General features: G+C 51.8%; 1 protein-coding gene across 2 annotated transcripts in view; it reads right to left on the bottom strand.

Moving 5' to 3' along the window:
• MEAK7 (MTOR associated protein, eak-7 homolog) overlaps positions 1-19,954 on the bottom strand; it is a 69,560-nt gene extending 49,606 nt beyond the window's left edge. Inside the window, exon 1 of one of the 2 annotated variants that reach the window (XM_049704079.1) lies at positions 19,811-19,954. The gene's annotated coding sequence lies outside the window, so the exon portion shown is untranslated. Of the gene's footprint in view, positions 1-10,249; positions 10,274-19,810 lie in introns of those variants that run through there. The other variant, XM_049704081.1, reaches the window with a different exon arrangement.
• Positions 19,955-25,260: the final 5,306 nt, after the last annotated feature.

Below are 25,260 nucleotides of genomic sequence, written 5' to 3'. Positions count from 1 at the left end.
AGAGGCCTCCAGGTATCCCCCTCTGGGAAGGATCGCTGTTCAACGCAGCAGCCACACGGGCCACATGTGGCTACCAAGCCTTTGAACTGGTCCCAGCTGCGATGTGCTGTGAGTGTGGAACACACACCAGAGTTCAGAGACTTGGTTGCATCTTTAAATTTTAAGTTAAAAAAATCTGAACTGTAAACTATCTCCAAAATTTTCAGCTTCATTTTGAAATCATTATAGATTCATGGGAAGTTGCAAAGATAGTACCCAGAGGTCCCTTCACTCAGTTTCACATGGTGACATCTTATGTAATTATCATAATTATTGTACAGTATCAACACCAGGAAACTGACGTGTGTGTATAATTCTACGTCCTTTCACCGCATGTGTGCATTCGTGTAACCACCGCCATGATCGAGATACAGTAATTATAAAATAGCGATGGCATGTTGAAATATTATCTTGGCTGTGTTGGGTTAAACAAAATAAATCATCGGGGTTAACGCCGCCCGTTTCTTTCCGCTTTGAAAATGTGCCACTGGAACATTTAGAATCGTGCACGGGGCTTGCCTGTTTCCACTGGACAGCGCTGACCTGGAAGTTCAGACCCAGCTCGGCGGTTAGGACAGGTCACTTGACCTCCCCGAGCCTGGCTCCTCTGGAGTAGACCAGGCCTTCAAAGTAATTGTACAACTGCTCATTCATTCAGTGCATTTACTGAGTGCCTGTCGCGTGCTGGGCATTACGCTAAGGGCTGGGGACACAGAAGCAAAGACTGTGGCTCAAAAACACGAATTGTCCCTGGCCCCCAGAGCAGGTAAATCCAGCAGGGGAATCCTAGAATCCCACCCTCTTCCTGACACCTCCCAGAACTCAGCAAGAGGCACAGGGGAGGAAGCGACAATGGTAGAAAAACAAAGTGCCGACCCACAGAGGACACACAGGTACTGACGTATACAGCTGGTGCTTCCAGTCAGAGAACTCAGCAGCCAGCCCCGGAACCCAAGGCCCACATCCCCCACCTGTCCACCTGTCCTTCCATCGACCTCAGCCTAATAGACTCGTGGTTGCCAAGGGGAGGGGGCTGGGGGAGGGGTAGAATGGGAGGCTGGGGTGAGCAGCTGTAAGCTTTTACATAGAGAATGGACACACAACGAGGTCCTACTGTAGAGCACGGGGCACTATCTTCAATATCCTATGAGAAACCAGGATGGTAAAGAACAGTAAAGAATGTGTATGTGTGTGTATATATATATATATATAAACTGAGTCCCTTTGCTGTAGGGCAGAAATTAACAGGACATTGTAAATCAACTATACCTCAATTTAAAAAAACAAACAAAAAAAATACCAGACCAACATTCACACACACAAAAAAAGAAATTTCTAACATGAGGAAAAGCAGGGTAATCAAACAAACCTTACCCCTCCACCTAGCTTTAACCATGATCAACATTTTGCCCTATTTCCTATTGTTCATGGGAGTATTTGTAAGAAAATGAGAGGCACCCTAACATTTTAGCCTTAAATATATCCGTCTGCATCTCTGTAAAAAATGACACCTTCATACCCAACCACAATGCCATTAACAATATTTCCTTAATATAACCCGGTCTTCACTCTTTGGACGCTGATTAGAAATGCTGAGTCCTGGGCCTTGCCCCAGGCCTTCTCAATCAGATTCTGCATCTCCATAAGGTCCCGAAGAATTCGTGTGCCCATTAGTTTGAGAAACAAACTTTACATCCGGTCTGTTATTGAATTGTCTCCCACAAAATCCACACGTTGAAGTCCTAAGCCCCAGGACCTCGGACTATGACCTTATTTGGAAATAGGGTCATTGCAGACGTAATTCGTTCAGACGAGGTCAGACTGGCATAGGGTGGCCCCTAGTCCAATATGACTGGTGCCCTTATTTTAAAAATTAGAGACAGACATGCATAAAGGGAGGGTGATGTGAAGAGACAGTATAAGAAGGAATGAAATAGTGCCATTTGCAGCAATATGACCTAGAGATTATCATACTAAGTGAAGTAAGACAGAGAAAGACTATTTGTCACATGATATATATGTCATATGATATCACTTACATGTGGAATCTAAAAACATGATACAAATGAATTTATTTACAAAACAGACACATAGACTTAGAAAAAAAGTTTATGGTTACCAAAGGGGAGAGGTGGGCGGAGGGATAAATTAGGAGTTTGGGATGAACATACACACACTACTATATATAAAACAGATAACAAACAAGGACCTACTGTACAGCACAGGGAACTCTACTGAATATCCTGTAATAACCTATATGGGAAATAGACCCTGAAAAAGAGTAGATATATGTTTACGTATAACTAAATCACTTTGCTGTACGCCTGAAACTAACACAACATTGTAAATCAACTATACTCCAATATAAAATTTTAAAAAAATTTTTTAAAGAGAGACAGAGAGTAGACGGCCATCTCCAAGCCAAAGAGAGAGGCCTGGACCGGACCCGTTCCCCATGGCCTCAGAAGGACCACCCCTGCTGAGAGCCACCTTGAGTTCACTCTTCTGGCTCCCAGAGCTAAGACAGGATACGCTTCTGTTGTTTAAACCATGCAACTTGTGGTACTTTGCTGCGCCAGACCTAGGACACTCAGTATTCAAAGTTGGGGGGGGTTAAGTGCCCCCAGCTGAGCCCCCATTGAAAGCTTCTGATATAATGGGTCTGAGGCAGAGGCTCAGGGGTGGACGTCTAACGCTCCTGAGGGGTTCCCAGCTGTAGCCGGGCTGGAATCACTGCTCTGCTTCCCCAGTTAACCATCAGCCTGCGGATCACCTGCTGCCTACTGCTTTGTGGTGAACGGCTAGCGGGTTATCTGGGGAGAGAAATACCCAACGCCAGGAGTCCTCAAAGCAGGGGTCCTGGACCAGTAGTTTGGCACCAGCCGGGAGCTCGTTGGAAATTCAGAGGCTCGTGCCCCAGGCAGACCTGTTTCAGAGACTCTGGGGTGGGGCCCAGAAAGCTGTGTTTGAAGGAGCACCCCCCTCGTGATTCCCATGCACCTCAAGTTTGAGAACAGGCCTCAGAGAGGTGTGGGCCCCGATCCCGGCGTGCACTTAACAGCCTCCATCCGAGCCAGCCGGTGGGAGTTTTAAGAACCATCAGCGAAACGAAGCAAACTCCATTGCTAGCCACAAACCAGATATTTTCTTCCTGACCCTCCTAACCAACACCCCCCTCTGACTCTGGTTCCCAATTTCTTTTTTTTTTTTTTTTTTCGATACTTAGGCCTCTCACTGTTGCGGCCTCTCCCGTTGCGGAGCACAGGCTCCGGACGTGCGGGCTCAGCGGCCATGGCTCACGGGCCCAGCCGCTCTGCGGCACGCGGGATCTTCCCGGACCGGGGCACGAACCCGTGTCCCCCGCGTCGGCAGGCAGACTCTCAACCACTACGCCACCAGGGAAGCCCCCAATTTCTTTGTTAATTAACTTGTTGGTTGAAATATTAACACACCAGCACAGTAACAATTTCAAACGGTCCAAGAGAGGAAGGAAATCTCACCACAGTTCCCAGTCCTTCTCCCCAGAGGCCACCACGGCCAGAAGCTTCTGGTGGATTTTCCCAGAGCTCTGCTGTGAATCCACCTTCACAGCCATCCATGTCCCTTAAACCCACACTCCGGCAGCCGACTGCAGTTTCATACCTCTCCTTCCTCTACTTAATCACGAAGCCACACAAGCCTCTGTTTTCATTACATGCCACTGTCTGAGCGGATTTAAGCCAATCCGCCACGGATGAGCATTTCCGTTGCTCCCCAACTTTTAGTTCTATGTGTGATGTTACGTTTAACACCCTTCTGCAGATACCTTTATACCAACGGCCGAACGCTAAGGTCTCCAGATTTGTGGATTTCACAGATGAATTAAAAACACCAAGGGGCTAATACGAGGCTGCCTGCTTCTTATTTACCGACAAGCATGTTAAAAAACAAAAAGTAATGCCACTTATCATCACCTCTGTTCCATAAAGTAAAACCACTTTAACACCGAAATCTTAGCAAGACAAGATTAAGAGGCTAAAAAAAAAAACCACGTACTTTGTTTCGTAGAAGATTCGCGTTTCTCAGTTACTACAGACCTGCAGTAACTTCCTCCTGGAATGGTTTTCAACACGATGCTTCGAGGGAAGAAGGGATCCAGGATTGCGCACGTGCACTCACCCACCAACGTCCCCAAGGGCGTCGTTTTGTAAAGAGAGGCTCCAGCAGGCGCCCCCGTCCCGCTCTCAGCGCCGCCTGCTGTCCCGGGGTCTCTAGTGCAGAACGAGCCTTCTGTCCTCATGAGGAAGGGCCAAGTGAGTTGCTGGGGAAGGTAATTCCAAGCACGTGTCTGATGAGATTTTTGAGACAGCTGGATTTCATCCTCAAAGAAATCCTTTGGCAGGTCCTCATTCACTCAGCTCTAGCTGATGAAACCAACTGCTCCGTAATTCAATTACCTGGTCTCTACTATCCAGGTGTTAAAATGGCTAGAAAACAGGATGGCGGTCTGACCCCGCCCCCCGCCCCTCCCCGAGAGCACGCCGTCGCACACCTCCTATGCGTGTTTGCAGAGGGATCCTGCGGATGTCTCCTAAACTGGGCCCATCGATGCCTGGTCTGAGGGCAGCAGAAAGCATCACCTGGAAGCCAGAGCCCAAGTTTCACCAGGTGACTCGCAGGCACCGGAAAGCTTGAGAAGGGCTGCCCGAGTCGACCTCTGCAGAGACCCAGAAAGGCATGCATTCAGACAGCGTGAATCTGGGGGCACTGAACTGTCAGACAGCTGGCTGTGCACCCCACTCCGCCGCCGTGTCTGTCTGTGGACACTGAGTAAGATGCCTCTCTCTCCCTGGGCCTCAGTTGCACCATCTGTAAAATGGGGGTAAGAATAAGAGCTGCCTCCCAGGAGCTGTTCTGATGATTAAAAATGCTAATGAATGAAGGCATTTTGTCACAGGGCTTGGCACACAATAGGAGCTCAAAAAACATGGATGCTTTTTCCCTGGCCCCAATAAAGGGACTCTGGCTCCCTCAGGGCCACTGTCTCCCCGGCCCTGACCACCCCCAGAAACCCACACGGTCCTGGGCACCTTAAATTCAGTGGTTGTAAGGCTGTCCTGGGGAGGTGCTTAAACACGCAGATGTGGTGCGTGGTCCCAGAGAGGCTGACTCTGCAGGTCAGGTGTGGGGGCCTGGGACGTCTCCATCCCGGCACACGTGGTCCAGGGAGCACTCACAGACCCACTATCCTCAGGCCTCGCTGCCCGGGGTGGTCCTTAGGCCTGCAGCATCACCTGGGAGCCTGTTAGAAATGCAGGACCTCAGGCCGCCCCCAACTATTAACTCAGGATCTGTATTTTAACAAGACCCCCGGCAGACCCAGCATCGCCCAGGTTCAACCTGGTTCACTAAAGGCAAAATGCAAGGACACGGTCAATGTGGTGGCCTCCCGGGTTTGGGCCTCCCAGGCCTCCAAGCCCAACCTATTCTTCATAAAGACAGGTGTTAGCTATCGTCCTCCAGTGTTCAAGCTCGATTTTCCTGGAATGGGTCTTGTAACTATCGCTTCCTGGAGCTGCTGTAATGAGGCACCACAAACTGTGGGGCTTAGAACAATAGAAATGTTCTCTCACAGTCCCAGAGGTCAGAGTCCAAAATCAAGGTGTCGGCAGGGTGCGTTCCCTCCGGAGCTCCGAGGGACAGACCGCCCCAGGCCTCTCCTAGCTTCTGGTGGCTGCCAGCAATCCTGGGCATTAGGGACCTCGTAGACGCATCAGTGCAGTCTCCGCCTGCATCACCGCACGGCCTTCCTGAGGCTGTGACTTCTTTCATCAGGACACCCGTCATTGGATTCAGGGCCCACCCTAATCCAGGATGAGCTCCTCTCCAGAGCCTTAATTATATCTGCAAAGACCCTACTTCCAAACAAGGTCACGTGCCCAGGGCCCAGGTATGAGGGCTGGGACCTGCCTTTTTGGGGGGGCTGCCATTCAGCCCCCCAAAGGTCTGCTCTGTGACTTACACCTCTGAGTATCTTAGCCCCTCTTCTCTGGAGGTTTTATGTTTAAGTCTCCACTCTCATCTGGGAGGAAGAAAGGCTGCATCCTCCTTTAAGAGATTTCAGTTTCCGAGAGCTAATGGCAGAGGCTGGCTTCATCCCAGACAGGTGCCTCCAGCCTCAATGACAGTGGCACCAGCGCCCATTGACACCCACCGGGAGACTGAGGCTGGAGAGGGACCGCCAGGTGGCACTCCTCCCCCAGGGGTGGGGGCGTGGCCTTGAGACAGGGCCCCACCCACCAACCAGCAAATTTCACAAAATAAACTGGGGCACCCAGGAGAGGCCACCAGGGAAGGATCGGCCCTAAATAAGAGCATGCTCATCTGGCGGTGCTTCCTGAAACACCTAACACCCGACACTGAAGGGTCTGGGAGCTGCTTTGATGAGACCCACCGACTGTGAGTGTCCCCAGGCCTCGGGGCTCAGGTGCTGGAGGTTACCTGAGCTGGGCCACGTGTGACGCACACACTTGGACAGCACAGGCTGTTGGATCCAGAGCGTAACTGAGTCGAAAGATCCAGCTTCCCGTCGCTCTTGGTGTAGACCAGCGGCTCTCAGCCTGGGACCCCCCTCTTCTAACTCTGTCCTGCAGCGGACTTTTGCCTCCAGAACCCACGCTCTTCGGGGCTACTCTGTCTGTGCTCCTGGGTTTGTGGTGGCCATGGGGGTGCACTGCTCACATCTCTCTCCAAGAGAGAACTCAGCAGCCTCCCTGCTCCCAGCCGAGGACAGACCTGGAGGAATGGGTCATTCCAGCCTCCCGGGGGGCTCCTCCATCACCTCACCTTCTCTCTGGGGCTCCCCATCAGCTGGGCCAAGACCCCCTCTGTGCTGCCCTGCAGGCCGAGCCTCTTCCTTCTGCGTCTCCTTTCCCGGGTGTCAGACCCGCACCGTGGGTCTCCCCTCCTTCTCCCTCCCCACCGATCCCTCACAGGCTTCCCACCCAATCAGGCTCTTGCACGTCTAATTCCAACCAGGCCTCTGAATTGGCACAGGGTTCAACTTGGCTTCTAGCTCAGGACCCGGCAGGTGGGTGGGTCCCCACATCCAGGAATGGGATTCGAGACACCCATGGCCACAACATGACACGTGTCCTCTGTGTGCATCTCACTCCCCAAAGTCCCACCCCAAGCAGCAGCCGACCCTCTCTCTCCCTCCCCAGCACCCTTGCTCTCTCCTCTCTCCCATCCTTCTCTCCCTTTTAAACACCTGGTCTCCTCTTTCCTGCATCTTTCCGCTGTGCCCTTTCTCATAGGAACATAACCCATTTCCCTGATCAGAGCTATAAAGACCGGAGAGATGTCCATCAGGCAATCCTGCCATCAGTCCCACCTGGAAGCGCAGAGAAGGACGTGCATACTTTTTCTTAATATTTTCCGCATCCCATGGACACCAACTTCATAATTACAATAACTTAATAACTCGCTTTTTGAGTTACTGCTAAGCATCCCTTACTTTACATCGAGATGAAAGTTCAGGGAATTGCTGACCATTTGTCCAGAAGAACCTAAGGAAGGCCCCTCCTGACCAGCCAGTGGTCCCCAGACACTTTCAGGAGCTCTGTCTTAGGGCTGCCCCCATCGCCCCTCTCCCCAGCCCGACCTTGGAACTGACAGCACCCCACTCCCCACCCCACAAGCCTTGTGTGCAGAGAAGCACCTCAGCCCCAGGCTGGGGGAGGGCTCCCCCTCTCCTGCTGACCCCAAACTCCCTCCTGGCCTCCCTGCAGCCACGTGGCCCCGGGGCTCTGCCTCCATCCTTTGTTCATCCGAACCGGCCAAGCTAAGAGCATAAGCAGATTCCACGCAAATCGCCCTCAGAGAGCACAGTCCAAGAGGCTGCCCCGACCTTCCATAACCTCCCGCTCCGGAAAGCCACGGGACACCCAGAGCGGGGGCGAGCGGCCCCAGCACATGCGCGGTGGAGGCCGAGGCCTCGGAGAACTTCGGGTGTGTTGCCTCTTTGGTCAGGACTGAAGAGTTCCCGATGCTCTTCTAAGGCCCACCAACCCCACCATGGACATGACGAGCCCAGCCCCTCGGCAGCCCACAAGGTGGGAAACAGGGAGACAGCGGCCGCGCCATCAACGACGACCCAGAGGCTCTCCAGCGGTGCACGCGCCAGGCTCAGAGAAGCACGATTCTCCCTCTGAAGCTGTATTTGCCCGTGTGAATCTCAGATCGTTGGTTCCAAGGCAGAGACTCTCAGGTTCAGTCCCTTGCTCTCTAGACCCAGTACTTCTCCGACTGCTCAGAGGAATCTTGTGGGGAGGACGACCCCTGATTTTGCAGGTGGGAGAAATGCCGCTCACAAAGGTCTAGGAACTTGCCTAATGTCACACAGCTGGAAAGGGCAGCTTGCCTGGCCACCCAGGAACCGGCCAAAAGAATCTTCCAACAGAGCGCTGTTCTTTGAGCAAACATAGGTTTGTTGTTATTTTAAAATGTAACAACACCAAGCACACGTATCGGGCTCACAACCTGTCGGGTTCTGCTCTGAGCCCTTCACCGGCACTGTTTTATTTGATCATCTCGGAGGCAGGTTCAGGCATTAGGCAGGTTCAAGTGTTACAGCTGAGAAAACCGAGGCACAGGAAGGTTAATGGACTCCCTCAAAATCACAGAAGGAGGTCGGAGCTGGGACTTACACTCGGGCATGTGGTTCGGCATCAATGAGCTTTAAATGCTGCCCTCTGCCACAGAGGAAAGAACGGAAACACAAGAGGAGTGGGTTTGGCTCATGAAAAGGATCAAAACTCACTGAATTTAAGGGCAGAAATACCCTTGGCCTTTAGCCTCGAACAGCTTTTGTGATGAACCCACCGTCAAACAGAGACGGCAGAGCCTCCGGGTAAAGACAGGCGGCCCAGGAGCCAAGCTCTGCAGATTCCCTAGCCGTGGGACCTGCGCCCACGCTTTAGCTGGCCTCAGTTTCCCCATCTTTAAAATGTACATAAACACTCGATCACAAGTGTTGTGAAGGATAATACAACAGGACCAGGAGAAAGGGTCACAGAAGAATGCGACCTGGGCTTCCCTGGTGGCGCAGTGGTTAAGAATCCACCTGCCAATGCAGGGGACACGGGTTCAAGCCCTAGTCCGGGAAGATCCCACATGCCGCGGAGCAACTAAGCCTGTGCGCCACAACTACTGAGCCCACGCGCCACAACTACTGAAGCCCGCGCGCCTAGAGCCCGTGCTCCGCAACAAGAGAAGCCACCACAATGAGAAGCCCGCGCACCACGACGAAGAGCAGCCCCCGCTCACCGCAACTAGAGAAAGCCCGCGCGCAGCAACAAAGACCCAACACAGCCAAAAATAAAATAAATTAAAAAAAAAAAAAAGAATGCGACCCGGTCAGGGAGGGTGGGCGCTTAGGAGATGGACAGTAAGGAGAGAGGACAAATCAGGCCAGGCTGCAGGAAAGTATGGTCATGGTCCGGCAGCAGCAGTGAGGTCTCAGGGTCTGTTAGAAACACAGGATCTCACCCCCCACCCCCAGACTTGCCAAACCAGAATCTACAGTTTAGCAAGATCCTGCAGGGAATGTGTCTGCACGTTAAAGTCTGGAAAGTCCTGCCCTGCCTCACGGGATTCTTGTTTGGAGTCAAGAAAATCTAAAGTTCCTGGTACCTTATTGGCTTCGATAAAGGTCAGCTCCTTCCCCCACTCCACCCTCCGCCAGCAAGCGATCGCGATGGCCCTAGGGAGCCAGAGGTGAACCACCGCTGCCCAGTGCCTGCACTTCACACACACAATTTCATTTCACCCTCAGGTGAAGGACAAATACTGTCACCATGTTACAGATGAGGAAGCAGACCCTCAGAGAGAGAGAGAGGTCACTTGACTTGCCCCCATTCCCTGGGGCCGAGGCAGGCGGGGGACCAAGTCTGTCTGATGCCCCAGCCCTTGTTCTAACCATTGCGCTCTCTTGCCATGTCACTCAGCCTGCACCGTTTGGAACCCTGGGCTTGCGTGCTGCGTTCCCAAGAGCCACCCCCGGGCCTGCTCTCCCTCCCCTCCTCCATCCTCGGCTTCCAGGAGCCGGGAGAGGCGTCATCTCCCGGTGTGAAGACAGCCCCCCGGGGACCAGTTGGGAAACTCTGGACAAACGCGCTGTCCAAGCAGACAAGCCAGAACAGGAACAAAGGAACGCAACAATGTTACCGACTTGCAAATTTAGGAGCACTCTGGGCTCTGCCGGGTTTGCATTTTTGGCACAGCGATCTTTTGCCCACTCTGCTGGCTGAAATCACTCCGTTCTGATTCCCTCATTTGGGGCGCAACCAGGACGGTCACCGGGACAGTGCATGGGATGCAAGCAGTGACCTTTCCAGAAAAGAACGGCCAGTCGCCTCTGCATTCCTGAGAGGAATTCCCCAGGAGCGACTGAGGACCTCGGAACCAGTTCTGGAAGCGTGCCCCTCCACTGCTCACAGTCTCCTTCTCTACTTGGGAGTTCTGGTTTCTGGCAGCATGCACACGCTTGGTTTCCCTTCCAGGGGTGAGGCCCTGCTCCAGGGTACCCCAGCAGTTTCCTGGCTTCAGTGGCAGGAGGAGAGGCGGGCGTGGGTTCCGACCATCTCCCCCTCGTCGGAGGGATGTCAGAGCCAAGGGCCAGGAGTGGGAAGGAAGCCACCGGGCCGAGCGGCGGCTGGAAACACTCAATGCGGATGCTGCACCGAGAATGGGATCTTGTTGCAGAAATAACATCGTGGCTGCGCATTCGTCCGACACAATCTTAGAGCATATTTATGTGTTCCTTGTGAAAGGAACAGAACTACCTACCAGAAACAAAAAAGCAAGAAACCACACACGCCCATTGCGGCGAGGGTTCCCAGACCACACCCACATTCAGAGACTCACTGAAAGAAGTCACGAGTTTCAGCACAGAGCCATTTCCACGGCAAAGCTGTATTGACAGCAGCGGAGTCAGGATACACAGCCGGATCAGAAGGCAAAGACCCACACACAGCTGGATGTTATCGCCTGAATGTCTGTGTCCCCTCAGAATTCGTTAGGTTGAAGCCTTAAGCCCCAAACGTGACAGCAGCTGGGGATGGGCCTTTGGGGGTGTAGATGGGAAGGGGATACTTGAACTCACAAAGGAGAACGAGAAGAGGATTCAGTTAATTCCTCAGTTCATTAAACACAGCGGCAGACACCAAGAGAGGGGATGTGCACCTGCATCACTGAGAGGTGCCCATGGTGCTTTGCAGCCCCGCTCTCCGCACGGCTGATGGGGCCCCCCTCCGCTGCACTGGGCTCAGGGAAGGTTCTCTTTGCGCTGATCTGAGCCAGACTCCCCCTCTTCACTGTCACATACTGTGGTGGCCCCTTGTGGGGTCCTCAGGCTGCACTGCTCTGCCCTCGGCGCGTTCCTCCCCCAGACCTCGGGCTCTGTCTGCACTTGGCCGGCAGGAGGGAATGTAAGGGATTTGCTCACAGCTCCCACCCCACCCCAGGGCTCCCTGCTAGATGCCTTTTCCTTCATTTTATTCCTGGACTCTTTTCTGTCCATTCTGGTTTCCTGGTCCGTGGCTGCCCTCTTTGATGCAGTTCTGGGAAGAATTTTGAAATACCTTTTGTTCAGGTGGGAAGACCACCTTTCCGGCCGGGTCTGTCTGTCTAGCTCAAGACTCTCTGGGTTGCAGGTAACACGAACCCAGGGCCGGCTCCCAGGGGCCCACAACCTGCACAGTCACAGCGCAGGGCCTGGCTTAGAAGGGTCCCCACTTGGTTTCATGCTCTGCTGTCACCAGCTTGAAATTCTCAACAATGTTTGAACAAGGGGCCCTACGGGTTCCTTGTGCACTAAGGCCCCAGCATTATGTGGCTGGTCCTGCATAAAGCCATTCTAGAAACTTGAATTACCAAAGGAGATTTAGTGGAAGGTCAGGGGGTGTCTCAGGGAACCCAAAGGCACGCATGTGGTTAGATGTCGCAGTGCTGGAAGCAGGGCCTGGAAAACGGGAAGGAGGTCTCTCTCTCTTTAGCTCCCCTGCCCCTGCCTCCCCCTTGAGCTCCCCTTCTCCACCCCTGCTTATTCTCTCTCTGAGCGGCTGCCAGCCCCACCCAGGATTTCATCTCCTCTGTTCCAGAATCAGCCCTGATGGCGTTTCAAGGGGGCAGAGATGCTGACTGGCCCAGCGCGGATCGGGTGTCCAGCCTTCGTGCAATCAGTTCTGGCCCAGGGGGCAGGGTCCAGCGGAAACCAGAGTCAGCAGTTGGCAAGAGACACATCTGCCCTGAAGCTTCCCGTGACACTCGGTCAGCAGCCCCCTGGCTGCCGCCACGTGGAATTTACGGCTTAAGCACCCGGTGTTCTCTCCCAGGAGCTTCACTCCTAGGCGGGAGCTCCTCAAAGCCTATTCGGGGATTGATTAGCCGACCCTTGACCTTAAGTCCATTTCCAGCTGAGCTACTGATTGGCGCAAACCATCTCCCCTCCTGTCATTTTCTTTCTCCTCCCATTTAAAAGCAAACCAAACTGAAATAAAGAAAACTTCTCATAGAGGCCGGAAGGGTGAACAATACAGAGATCTGTGAGATGGCTGGTCTGGAAAGGAGCTACACACACACACACACACACACACACACACACACACACACAATAGAACACGTGTTTTCTAAGACACTGTAAGCAAGTTACACATCTTCGGCCCTTCAAAGTCTGACCAATACTAACTCATCGCAAAGCATTCCCTGGCGGGCATTCAGAGTTCTGCGCGACAGATAGAGGCCTCCCCAAAAGGAAGTTGATTAGACTCTGGGAGATAAATCTTGTTTGCTTCCTTCCTCTCTGAGATGATTACAAGCCGGGAACAAAGGCCCTGTGTCCCGAGAGGCGTCTCCACCCGACCCCTCACGCATTATGAATCGCGACCTCATCACCCACCCACGGGGCACACACTGCAGAGCCCCCTTGCTGGCCCCCCACTGCCCCACGCCAGCCCCCCGGGGACTAACCCCTGGCCAGAAGCGTCCGCCAGGCCTTCTGCGGATGCCGCGCTGGGCGACACCAGCCGTCAGAAGGCCCCTTCTCCACGAGGCTCTTCCGCTTGCCCTGACAAGCTGGCCCTTCCTGCCTGAGAGGGTGCAGACCGGCAGGGAGGCCGGGTGCCCTAAGGGGGTAACAAGCACAGGCTTTGGGGGCAGAAACAGCAGGCTTCACACCTGCCCAGTGCCCACCTCCCAGCTTCTGCTCGGGAGGGTTACTTCCACGCTCCCTGCCTTTGGCGCCTTGTCTGCACAAGGGAGCTGATGACAGTAATGCTGATCTCACGGGGTGGTGAGAGGTTAAGTGTGATCACATGTGTGAAGTACTTGGGCAGAAGGTCTTGGCCACAGGGAGCAGGGCGTGAACTCCAGCCAGGGCCGCTGAGGAATCTGCGGCCCGGGCGAAGGGAAAATGTGCAGAAAAAAACCTCTTCCTCTGCTTCCTCTTTTCCTTTTCTTCTTTCTCTCTCTCAGACTGTCACGGTGTTTTTCGTTTGTTATTTAATGACAGGCTCCCTCAGACAGAGGCTGCTCATGGGACAAGTGGGTGGAGAGCAGCCCTGGCTACTGGGAGGGGCGGAGGGGGGAGCCGGTGGCTGAAACTCATTCTGGGAAGCAGGGAGGTGGCAGCAGGCAGGCCCGCCCAGCCCCCGGCGCATGCTCCATTATCCCATCACACATCACTTACAAAACACAAACATAAAGATAAAATTATTTAGAATTTCAAGAAGGCTCCCACAGAGCCTTAAATCCCAAGCCCAGGCCCGTCTGAGCGCAGGGCCATTTGCCCGGGAGGCCAGCCCTGACTGCAGTGATGACCGATTTATCCATCGCCCTGATTCTTGGATTCCAGAAAGTCATTCATGGAATAAACGCTTTCTAACCATTCGGGAGCACCGGCTGAAGCGGCACATAGGCATAACGGTATCAACCAGAAACTCCACTCCTCCGTAGACACCCAAGAGGAACACCTACTTGTATGAGCACCTGTACTACAATGTTCTTTGCAGCGTTGCTCACAAGAGCCCTACGCCGGAAATGCAGTACCCAAGTGCCCATCAACCGCAGAATTCTTCAACAAATGGGGCCTTTCCAGGTGATGGGACCCACACAGAAGAAAGAATGACTTACAAATACAAACGACAACAGGGCTGGATCTCACAGATAACTGTGGGGATGATTTAGGGGGTGAAGGAGCTGACTCGGCCCCCTCCCCCCAGGGCAGCCCCCCAAGTCCTAGGTTTCCTTTGCCTTCTGCCTATCTCCTTACACTGAATGTGATTTTGTGGCATTCAGACGGTCTCCTGGAGGACAACGGTGAAGAGAGAGAACAGGCGGGTTCAACGTCATCCAATACAGTGCCGAGGCACCCTCCTGATTTACGGACCCTATTTGAGTCCAGCTAACACTGGATGCACACCTACTATGTGCTTGGTATTAGGGACACAAGGATGAGGATGTCCCTGCTCTCAAAGAGCTGGGAATCTGTGACACAGAAAATCCCAGGGCTCAGGATCAGCTAGGTCTCAATCCACAATGGGCGTATTGATATGCCAACACCAGCATCTTGTCATTCCTTGGAATTTCTATTTATGGCACGGAAATAGTCACATGAGAGCCAAGCTTAGCTACAAGACTGTCCATTGCAACGCTGTGAAAATGGTGAAAAAATTAAACACAGTCCTACTGTATAACACAGTGAGAACATTAAACACAGTCCTACTGTATAACACAGGGAACTATATTCAATATCGTGTGATAAATCATAATGGAAAAGAATATGAAAAAGAATGTATACATACGTACAACTGAATCACTTTGCTGTACAGCAGAAATTAACAACATTGTAAAAGTTTTAAAAAGGTTAAAATAGTGAACAAACGAAAACTAACCTGTTTCCGATGATGAGAGATTGGTCCAGAGAGGGACAGAAAAGCAAAATGAGGGACCACGACACAGCCACTGGAAATCATGCTGGAGAAGGCTGTGGAGTGGCTCTCAAGGCCTGTGATGAGCAGAGACTGTACCGAACGTGCAAGCCCACAGGTGAGCCTGCCACAGTTTCATAGCTGCCGCAGGAGACACGAGACTCCTGGATCAGAGACAAAGGACTTGATCCCTTGCACACCGCAGGCGGCATGAGCATCGGCCCAGGCTCCCCAGGGCGACATGAGGGGGCCCCGGCAGGATGCCACTCACACTGCATGTTCTCCCCTGCTGAGGCACCCCGAGCTTAAGGCACCCAGATCTCTTCTGCGGGGCAGGCAGCCTGCCTGACCTTGTCCTGGAGGGAGATTCTGTATTAATATTGATCAGAAAACAACCCTGGCCTTTACTTGGAGAGAAGCACCATGTCTAACCACCGCTATACAAACATCCTTGAACAGAGGGTCCATGTTTTCCATTGAAAACATGCAGAAACCTAAGAGGCCCACGGACAACAGCTCCCAAAAGTGACAGAGAGAGAAATGTGGGGTCACCGAGAAACAAACGGTCCCTATGTTGCGATCTCGAGTTATGGGCAGACAAGCATGCGTATTACATAAGCACTGACACTGGACTGGCAAGATATACCCATAAATGTTCACAGGGGGTCTCTCTCTGAGTATTCTCATGTTTCTGTAATGAACAAGTATTGGTTTTATATGCAGAAAAATACACCTAACAAATAGTTCTTGTAGCTCAGACTAAATAGCTAGCCCTTGCTATACATTATCGAAATGCCAAACCCTGTTCTAAGCACGTGACATGTATCCCCGCATTCAATCCTCACAACAAACCACGAGGTAAACGCTGTGTATTGTTCCCATTTTCCAGATACAGCAAACTGAGGCCTTGAGCGGGCACGCAGCGGGCCATCAGTACAGCCAGGATTCTGAATCCGCGTAGCGCGGCCGCAGACTTCATGCTCTTAAAACCACTTTCCTGTGCGCCTGGAATAAAGCCTCATTCTTAAAAGAGAAAAAGCTCTCTTACCAGCAGCCCTTTTATTTACAGATGTCATGATAAATCTAATAACAGAGACAGGAATTGTTTTCTCTCCACCCAGAAAATTAAATGAATCTAAAACCAACCACAGTTGGATAGGAAGACCATGTAATAACATGCAAACGCTTACGATTGAATCAAAAAGGCAGAATATATAAATGTATGCAGCACAATATTGCACATTTGTAAGAAAAAATATACATATATCCACAGGGGGAGAAAAGCACTAGAACACAAAGGATACAAAGATACTACCATGTTTGTTTTAGGGGGATGAACTCTCAGGGATACTTTTTACTTTTCTCCTTTTTCTGAATTTTCTATAACATGGTTATAGCTCTTTTATGATGAAAAATGTTAAAAAATTTAAGAAGACAAAACACCAATGAAGCTAATTGTAGACTATGAGGGTTAATTCAGACCGTCAAGTTCAACCCAGCCCATAGTGTATGAACTGGCTGCCAGCAGGCCTAATCTGCCTGAAGAATGTTTCACTTGGCTGAATCCCTGTTTAAACGAATATTCATTGCTTTCTGTCACTATAAAGTAGGGAGATTTCAGAGCAAATTCATCTTTCTCTGAATGTGTGCCTTCCTATGAGCCAGCAATTCCACCCCTGGCATGAATTCGATAGAAATGTGTTTGTGTATACGTCACCAGGCACACGCGAAGATGCTCACAGCAGCTCTCTTATTATTGGCCTCACGCACGAAAGCACCCAAATGCCCATCACAGTAAAATGACTGAAGCAGAAGTTGAGAGTGAATGGTTTACAAGCACACCCCAAATCTGCCTGAATCTCAGACAATGTGGGGGAAAGAAGCCAGCCTCAGAAGTACACCCTGGATGTAAAGTGTTGATACAAACCGGCAAAGCTGATGTCCAGTGTTAGAGGCTGGGACAGTGGTCACCTCTGGGGATGGGGAACCACCAGGGCAGTGATAGTGAGGGCTGGGGGAAGGTGGGACTTCGGGGCAGGTGTGCTCTGTTTCTGGATGCGGGTGAACTGTGTTCAGTTCTCAAAAATCCATCTGGCTGGACACTTTGCATGTGAATACCTTTTTGGGGCACGAATGTTGTATGTTAATTAAAAACTTTAAAATGACAAAAGTATGATAAAAATCTTCAAAGGACAAAAAAGCCAACGTTCTAGTTTCTCTTGAAAAATCAGCAGCTCTAGAAACCCGAACCCTCATTCCCACATAGTAAGGGCAGGGGTCTCCCAGGCTCACTTAGCCTGGGCACCACCTCCCTATCTGCTTCACCCATGCCCTGGCCCCTGTAGGCACCCAAGAGTCTCTCACTTCTGAGCAGAGGAAGCTGAGACTCAGAGGAAGTGAGGCCACACACCGAGGTAGGCAGCAGAGCGGTAGCTGGTTTAAATCCAGGTTTATGGGGACCTCAGGACATCACCCATGCAGGACAGGTTAATTTCATCTGGACTGGAAGGAGGCAACGTCACTTTCGAGGTTAAAGCTGCATTCTTGCTATGACTGCAGTGAACAGAAGGCCGGGACCCTTCCCCTCTGGATTCTAACTCCACTGACTGCCCGCAAGAATACATGGCTTCAAACCCCGCAGCTCTCGATTTTGCTCTCCTTTTTAAAGCAACTGAGACCCACTGAGAAAGGGGTACTGACTCCTTTGCGAGGCGTAAGCTGAGGGGTGACTTTTCTGGGAACAGAAGCATCAGGTACCCTCCCCAAGATTTGAGGGACCTTGGGCATCAATGCAGGCAGGTGCCCCATGGGCCAGTAAATCACAGTGACATAGAAATGGGAAATCTTGGGTTCAGATCCTTCCCCAACCCGTATCCTTTTACTGCCACCAATTCCATGGGGAAACTTCCGGGAGCATGGAAAGTGGAGGTTAAAATCTTCTCCGCAACCTGATGCCTGAAATTCCAGCACGAAAGCCTCCATCCCTGTCATCCTTTCTCTTCCCCTGGAAGGGCACTGCTTTGCTACTATTGGACCTTACCATGGAGGAAAGAGCTGAGAACAAGGGTTCCAAGGTGGGGGGCAGACACCTGCGATCCGGGGGTTGGGAAGACACTGGTCCCCTCCAGGAACCCCACTGAGCACTTCCTGTGTTAGGGGAGGTCCTCGTCCTCCAGAGAGGGCAGCGGATGAATGGAGAATTATGATAGACGAGCAGACAAATCTCCCGGCACACAGGACAGAGCAAATCACACAGGTGCGAACAAGGCTCTAGTGGCTTAAGCCTCCGTTCCCTTATCTGCAAAGTGGGGCTAACCCAATGTCCACTGAGGAGAACTGGCATGAAGACGGGATGAGAAAGTCAGGTCAAGCACTAAGCACGGTGCCTGGCGGGCAGGAGGTGCTCAGTGCTTGCCAGGTGGGGAGGAGGGGCTGACCCCGGCCCGGGGAGTCTCACCAGCTGAGTATGAAACCGCGTCCCCCTAAAACTGAATTCCCTTAACCGAGTTTATGATTAACCTCTCTAACAGAAACTTTATTCCCTTTCTTGTCCCCTTTGACCTTAATTCCGGCCTAACTGATCACTAACTAATCAGCTAGAATCAGATAACTTAAGACTGCTGTTGTAGATAACATCGTTAGTGTACTAAAATGGCCATTACAGATGTCATCATTAATGTACGAACTCGGGCTGCTCCTCCAGGGCAACGTGAGCTCACAGAGCCCCCGGCCATGGACCACCTGGCCAGAGAATCGGAAACCAGAGACATTCCGAATCCCCAAACTATGATTAAGAAAATGTCACAAGACCATGATTAAACCCAGATTCTTTGTTCTTTGCCTTTAAAACACCCCCAACTCAAAGACCAAGTCCAAGTGGGTCTGAGGCTGGTCTCCCACTCCTTTGCTTGGTGCCCTGCTGCAAACTCCCGCTGCCAGAGTTTGGCTTTCTGAAACTCGGGCACGTAAGCCCTTTGCTGGGTTACAAGTATGATGGGTCTAAACGCTAGCAGCTGGCTTCGCCCTCATCCCTAAATGGTGGAATCAATTCCCTGGCCTGTAACAAGGGCGGGAACTTTGTTGTTTATCTCCCCAGTGTATCCCCGGCACCTAGAATGGTGTCTGCACACAGCTGACACTCAGTATTTGGTGACCGAATGAGTAAATGAATGAATGAACGCACCTTTTAAGGCTAATTCAAGTACCTGTCCTCTCTGAAGCCTCTGATAGGTCCCGGCCCTGGGGCCCTGCACCCCTCACCAGAGTGGTCTGGCAGCATTATGAAAGCACGTTTTCTCATTGGTCAACACTTTCAGGAATGAATACAGGAATGGAACGGGTTACCAGAGTGAAGGAGGAGGTGACTGATTAGCTGATAAACCCACGTGCTAAGCCTCAGGGTCCCTCCCCGCCCCCCCCCCCCCAACTCCCTTCCTGGCTCTCCACCTGCTTTAGGATTCGGAGAAAACACGCAGGCAGGTCCTCCCTGCCCCTCGGCTTGGGGGGGATTAATCCAGCTCAGAGGGACCTTCTAAAAAGCGGACAGGTCGAGCTCTTTCCTCTCCGGGGCCCAAACAGGCGAGGCACCCCTGGGGGAGAAAGGCCGATATCGGCAAAGAGTTCATTATCCTTATGCAAGAAGCTATCTGAGACCTCCGTTCCTGAACTTCAGGCTGCGGGTGGGGTCCTTGCAAGGGGTCTACAATCCACTAGTGAACAGAATTTTAAAATGGCTCCAATACATATTCACTATTTCACAAATTTATATAAATCAAGTTTTAAGGAATAAAACACAGCTCCCTTACCATCGGCGTCTTAAATCTTCAGTGGCTTTTTGTTCTTAGGTATTTTCTGTATCACCAGACGATGAAAAGCACAGGTAAGGGCTCCATCCTCGAGCCCACCCACCCCACCTCCCCGCAACTCTGCTCCACAAGCCCCTCGGGCGGCTCGGACGCTAGCGGCCATATTTGCACCTTGCAAGTCAGCTGCTCTGGCTGTAGGTGATTGGACAAAGGGTGGTCACCTGACTCAATCTGGGCCAATCAGGTTCTTCCTCTGAGCCTATGCCTTATCATACTGCGTCCTGGATTTGTGATTCAATTTTAGGTGCTGGGGGCAGCTCTCTGCCACATGGGTTGAGGCAAGTAAGTAGACTGGCATAGAGAGAAGATGGAGGAGGGACACTACCAGGGTATCTGATGGCCTTCCGTCTGGTTCTGACTCCCTAGGAGTCAACCGTGTGTCTTCCAATAAATTCCTCTCGTTTCCTCGTAAGTTCGCCCAGGTGGGGCCCAGCAACTCTGAGAGCTGTGCTCACACTTTCCATGTTCGCCTGAAGCAGGCGGCTTGTGTTTGTAAGAGTTCAAAACTCAGCTGCATAGAAACCCAGGCTTCTGTCATTAAAATAATTGTGTGCTGAAGCAACATCAGAGGAGATCTGGCTTCTCTCCATAATAGGATTCTTGAAAAATAAACTAGGAAAGTGCATACTTATCCTTCCTTCTAAAGACAATGTTTTATTAGCTTCCTTGTTTTGGGGAAAAAAGTCAACCAGCAACTTCCTTTAATTGGGCAGATTTCTCTAATAAAACCTCAGGAGCAGCTGTGTCCTTGGCCCTTCCCATTTGCCAAAGGACCTTGTTACTTGTCCGTGGTGCTTGTGTTCGAGAAGAATCTCAGACCCTGTCATAGAAATCTTGGAAGGGGTGGTGAGGCGGAAGAGGCTGGGGGCCAAACAGATGGAGGGATGGGTGAACTATGGTGGTTCACGGTTTTGCTTTGGGGCCCTGGAGAGGATTCTCAGTCTTGGGCCTCTTGTGAAATGAGGGGCTAGACTCGGAGGTACTCAGCTCCCTTCCCATGGGGTTCTGTAGACCCAGCGAGGGCCGTCCTCAGCCACGGGCTCCCCCGTGGGCACCCACAGGCGGCCTGGAGGACCCAAGGGCAAAGAACAAAGAGCTCTGCCCTGGGTCCTGCCCCCTTGGTACCTCTTGTGCACCAAAGCGATGACTTCTGACCACTTACGGGGGAAGCTGTCCCCATCACTCCCTAGACACACCTAGAGCTTTTAAAATGTGGATTAATTCCAAACAATTCAAATTGAGAAATTTCACATAAGATCTAGATTCCTGACTCTCCTTGAAATGTTAGATGATCCGGCAGACCCGAGCCGCACCCCCAGCGCGGTGAAGGTCGCGGAGCTACGTGGGGTTGTCCCTTCAGAGGGAGCACCTGCTCTGCATGGTCCCACAGTCCCCACGAGGCAGGAGGTAGGGGGACCAATCATGCTGAATTGCCTAGGACGTGGGCCTTCCAGTTTTAAAACTGGATGCTCCTGGGGCAAACCGGGGCATTTGGTCACCCTGGTCCCCACCCAGACCATTTGCTCACTTTGGTTCCTCTGGCCCCAGAGTCACAGTTTGGGACCTTGTTCATGATAAGTTAATTACATGTTAATCACATGCCCCCCCCACCAGGCTCTTTTGCCACTCTAGCCCCAACTCCCCTTTGCCTTTATCATGTGATGTCCCCACCTGCCCTGGACCGCCAGCACCTGCATTTCTCTGCCTGGAAGCTCTCTTTGGCCGGGACCCACTTTACCCACCTGTAAGTCTGGCCCACCAGACAGGCTGAGAGCAGCCCTGAGCCAACGCCTGACCTTGGGTGGAAAGACACGCAGGCGCGTCCCGCAAGCGTCCTATGGCAGTCACAGCCCCTCCCGTTACTGGCTCCTCCCCTCCCTGTCTCACCCCCCACTCCCCTCCTCACTGTCCAAGACCACCTCCGAAATAACCCCCTTGCACTTGAATCCTTGCCTCGAGTTCTTTCGGTTTGGGAACCCAAACTAAACCAACCGTGAAATCCCCAGTGCAGAGTCCAGCAGCAGGGGCACTCAGAAACCATTTCTTGAGCAAACCACGGAAGAAGCAGATTTCCCCGGGGTGTGTGAAGCCTTCCTGCTGAGTGAGAGGCAGCTCATCGTGGCCTAAGAGCTGGGCTTTGGAGTCCGACCTGGATTCCAGTCACATGTGTGTCTGCGTACCAGAGTTAGTTACTACCCCCCTGAGCCTCAGGACCCTCATCTGTGAAATGGGAATAATCATCGGTCACCCCAAAGGGTGCTTGTAAGGATGAGCGGGAGCGAGGCAGGAAGGCTCATGGCAGGGTCTGTGCGGGCTGAGTGCTCCCCAAATGTTTACTGTGTGTGGTTCCCGTTGACACCACTGGTGTCTCCATCTACCTCGACCTGCAGGACCCCCAGGAGTCCCATAATGAGACTGTCAGCAGCCCGGGGGACAGATTCCTAGGCACCCGGGCTCATGCTACCTCGGGACACAAGAGGCTGAAACATATCCGCCAGAAAGAGCCAGATTCCTTTACAGTGAGACATGCCTGGTGGACAAGCCGCCTGAAACTGACTCAGTGTAAACAACTTCCGGCGGCCAGTGCAGAAGCAGAGGTCTAAGAGGATCCCAAGGACCATCCCAGAACAGATTCCGGATCTCAGGGATAGAGCTAGGCCGAGGAGCGAAGGATTCAGGTTTAACAGCCCAGCTTTGGAGGCCCACATTACCCATCTCCAGCAGGGGGGGTGTGGATGAGCCCCCATCATGGTCAGTGGTGGTGACACTGTCCCTGTGTCTCCATGGCTGGCAGCCCCCTACCCCCCATCATTCTCTATGCCCCAGCTACAGTGGCTTTAGTGAAGCTCCAAGTGCATAATGTGACTTTCCTACCACAGGGCCTTTGCACTTGTGGTGGTTTCCCATTGCTGCACACAAGGCTTGGGACTCCCAAGACCACCTCACTTCCGACACCAACTGTACGTGGGGGTCCCCGAGACCACCTTTCAGTTTGATGACTCACTGGAAGGACTCACAGAATTCAGAAAAGCCATTATACTTGTGATTACAGTTTACTACAGTGAAAGGATACAGATTAAAAGCAGCAAAGGGCAGTGACGCAAAGGACGGAGTCCGGGAAAGACCAAGCACGAGCACCTAGTTGCTCCCTCCCCAGGGAGTCGTGTGGACAGCACTTATTTCTCCCATCATTGATGTGAAAACATGCTCAGAATATGGCCAGACGGAGAAGCTCACCCAGCCTTGAAGTCCAGAGTCTTTATCGGGGCTCAGTCGTATGGATTTGGCGGACCACGCACATGGTCAACCTTAACCTGCAGCCCCTCCGGAGGCTGAGTCCAAGGCCGCCACCATACATCCCATTGTCGGCCTAGACTATACAGTGTGGCCCAAGGCTCCAGGTTAAAAAAAAAAACACTCTTAGGCAGGATATTCCAAGGTCGCCTCCCAGCACTCAGGTCAAATCGGGCAAGGTTAATCCTTTACTGCTCACTGTTGTAACAAATCATCACAAAGGCAGTGGCTTAAAATAACACAAATGATTCTGTTACAGTTCAGCAGGTCGGAATTCTGAAATGAGTCTTACCAGGCTAAAATCAAGGTGTCCATGGGGCGGGTTCCCTCCTGGAGGCTCCAGGGGGGAATCCATTCCTTGCCCCTCCCACTCCCAGAGGCGCTCACATTCCTTAGCTCACAGCCCCATCACTCCAATCTCCTGCTTCCATCACCACCCCTGCTTCTGTCATCAAACATCCCCCTGCCTCCCTCCTAAAGGAAAATGTGTGATTGATTACAGAGGCCCCCCTGGATCACCCAGGATCACGCACCTTGTGTGTCAGGAATCTTAATCTCACCCTCAGAGTCCCTGTGGCCATAGGAAGTAATATTTGCAGGTTCCAGGGATTAAAACCTGAATACCTTAGGAGGCTCTTAGGCAACCTACCACCGTTCTCCCCAACACACTCAGATCTCCAACTGACCACGCCTCCTCAGCCTTGCAATGTCAGCTGAAGTTTCGCCATCCAGAGAGGCTTTCTAGGATCACCCTGTTTGAAAGGAGATCTCGCACCTCTCCCACCCATGGCTATGCTTAGCACGCCCTCTTGCTTCTTTCCTTCGTGGCACTGACTATAATGATGTGGACTATTTACTTTTTTTTTTTTTTAACTGAGTGTATCGTTGGCTTCTGCTAGCCCAGCACCCGGCACGTACTACGAGCACGATAACTATTTGCTCCATGAACACACGAGTTGGCATTTTGTCTTTGAACACACTCACAAAGCCTTGAGTTGATTTGCGAAGCGCTATGACAGCACAGGCGACGGACAGGAACTTGAGACTGGACTGTCCCGAGTTTGACTTCCCGATTTCTCTATCATTTCTTTATTCTGAGGCTCCCCAAGCTTCAGTCGGCAGACAGTCCTTATCGTGTAACATATGCAGTGAACACCCACGATCCACCCAGCACATCTGAGGTGTGCAGTCAACACTGGCTCTGGTCCCACGAGAGCACGTGGCATCCCAAAGACCTTCACTCAAGGCCACCTTGACACATTTCCCCACATCCAGGCACGACGATGTAGCGTGGATTTTTTTTAATCTTGTTTTCTATTTACATATTGATAAGACTTTGAAGGAATGGGCATAGATCCAAATTTTACGACAAGTTCAACCTGGCATCACTGTTTAAAATTCAAAGCCTTGGGACTGCCCTGGTGGTCCAGAGGTTAAGACTCCTCGCTCCCAAAGCGGGGGACCCGGGTTCGATCCCTGGTCAACGAACTAGATCCCGCGTGCTGCAACTAAGACCCGGTGCAGCCAAATAGATAAAAATAAAAAATAAAATTCAAAGCCGTAACGTGCATCTCAGAAACATCGTCTGAACACATTAATCCCCAAGAGTCCCCTGTTTGTCACCTGGTATGACCCTCTACCACAGTGGAAGTGCTTTGGAATCTTTTCTCCAAAGGAGGGGACACACTTTTCCTTATAAATAAACCCAGAAAAGCTCATCTGAGCTAACTCTGTCGTCTGCAACACAGCAGCACTATTATTCAGTTCATATTTTTTAAAAAATCAACCTACTGTGGTTTTTCTTTTCTTAGCCATACCCTAGGCAATATCCATGAAATCAGGGTTTTGATGAGCTGTATAGTTCAGTGATTAACAACACAGACAGTGGGGGACTTCCCTGGTGGCGCAGTGGTTAAGAATCCACCTACCAATGCAGGGGACACGGGTTCAAGCCCTAGTCTGGGAAGATCCCACATGCCTCGGAGCAACTAAGCCCGTGAGCCACAAGTACTGAGCCCGTGTACCGCAACTACTGAAGCCCGTGCTCCTAGAGCCCATGCTCCACAACAAGAGAAGCCACCGCAGTGAGAAGCCTA

This window comes from Orcinus orca, chromosome 20 (genome assembly GCF_937001465.1).
Source record: "Orcinus orca chromosome 20, mOrcOrc1.1, whole genome shotgun sequence".
NCBI classification, from domain to species: Eukaryota; Metazoa; Chordata; class Mammalia; order Artiodactyla; family Delphinidae; genus Orcinus; species Orcinus orca.
The sequence above is the reverse complement of the archived record's forward strand: the minus strand, read 5'-3'. Positions and strand labels throughout refer to the sequence as shown.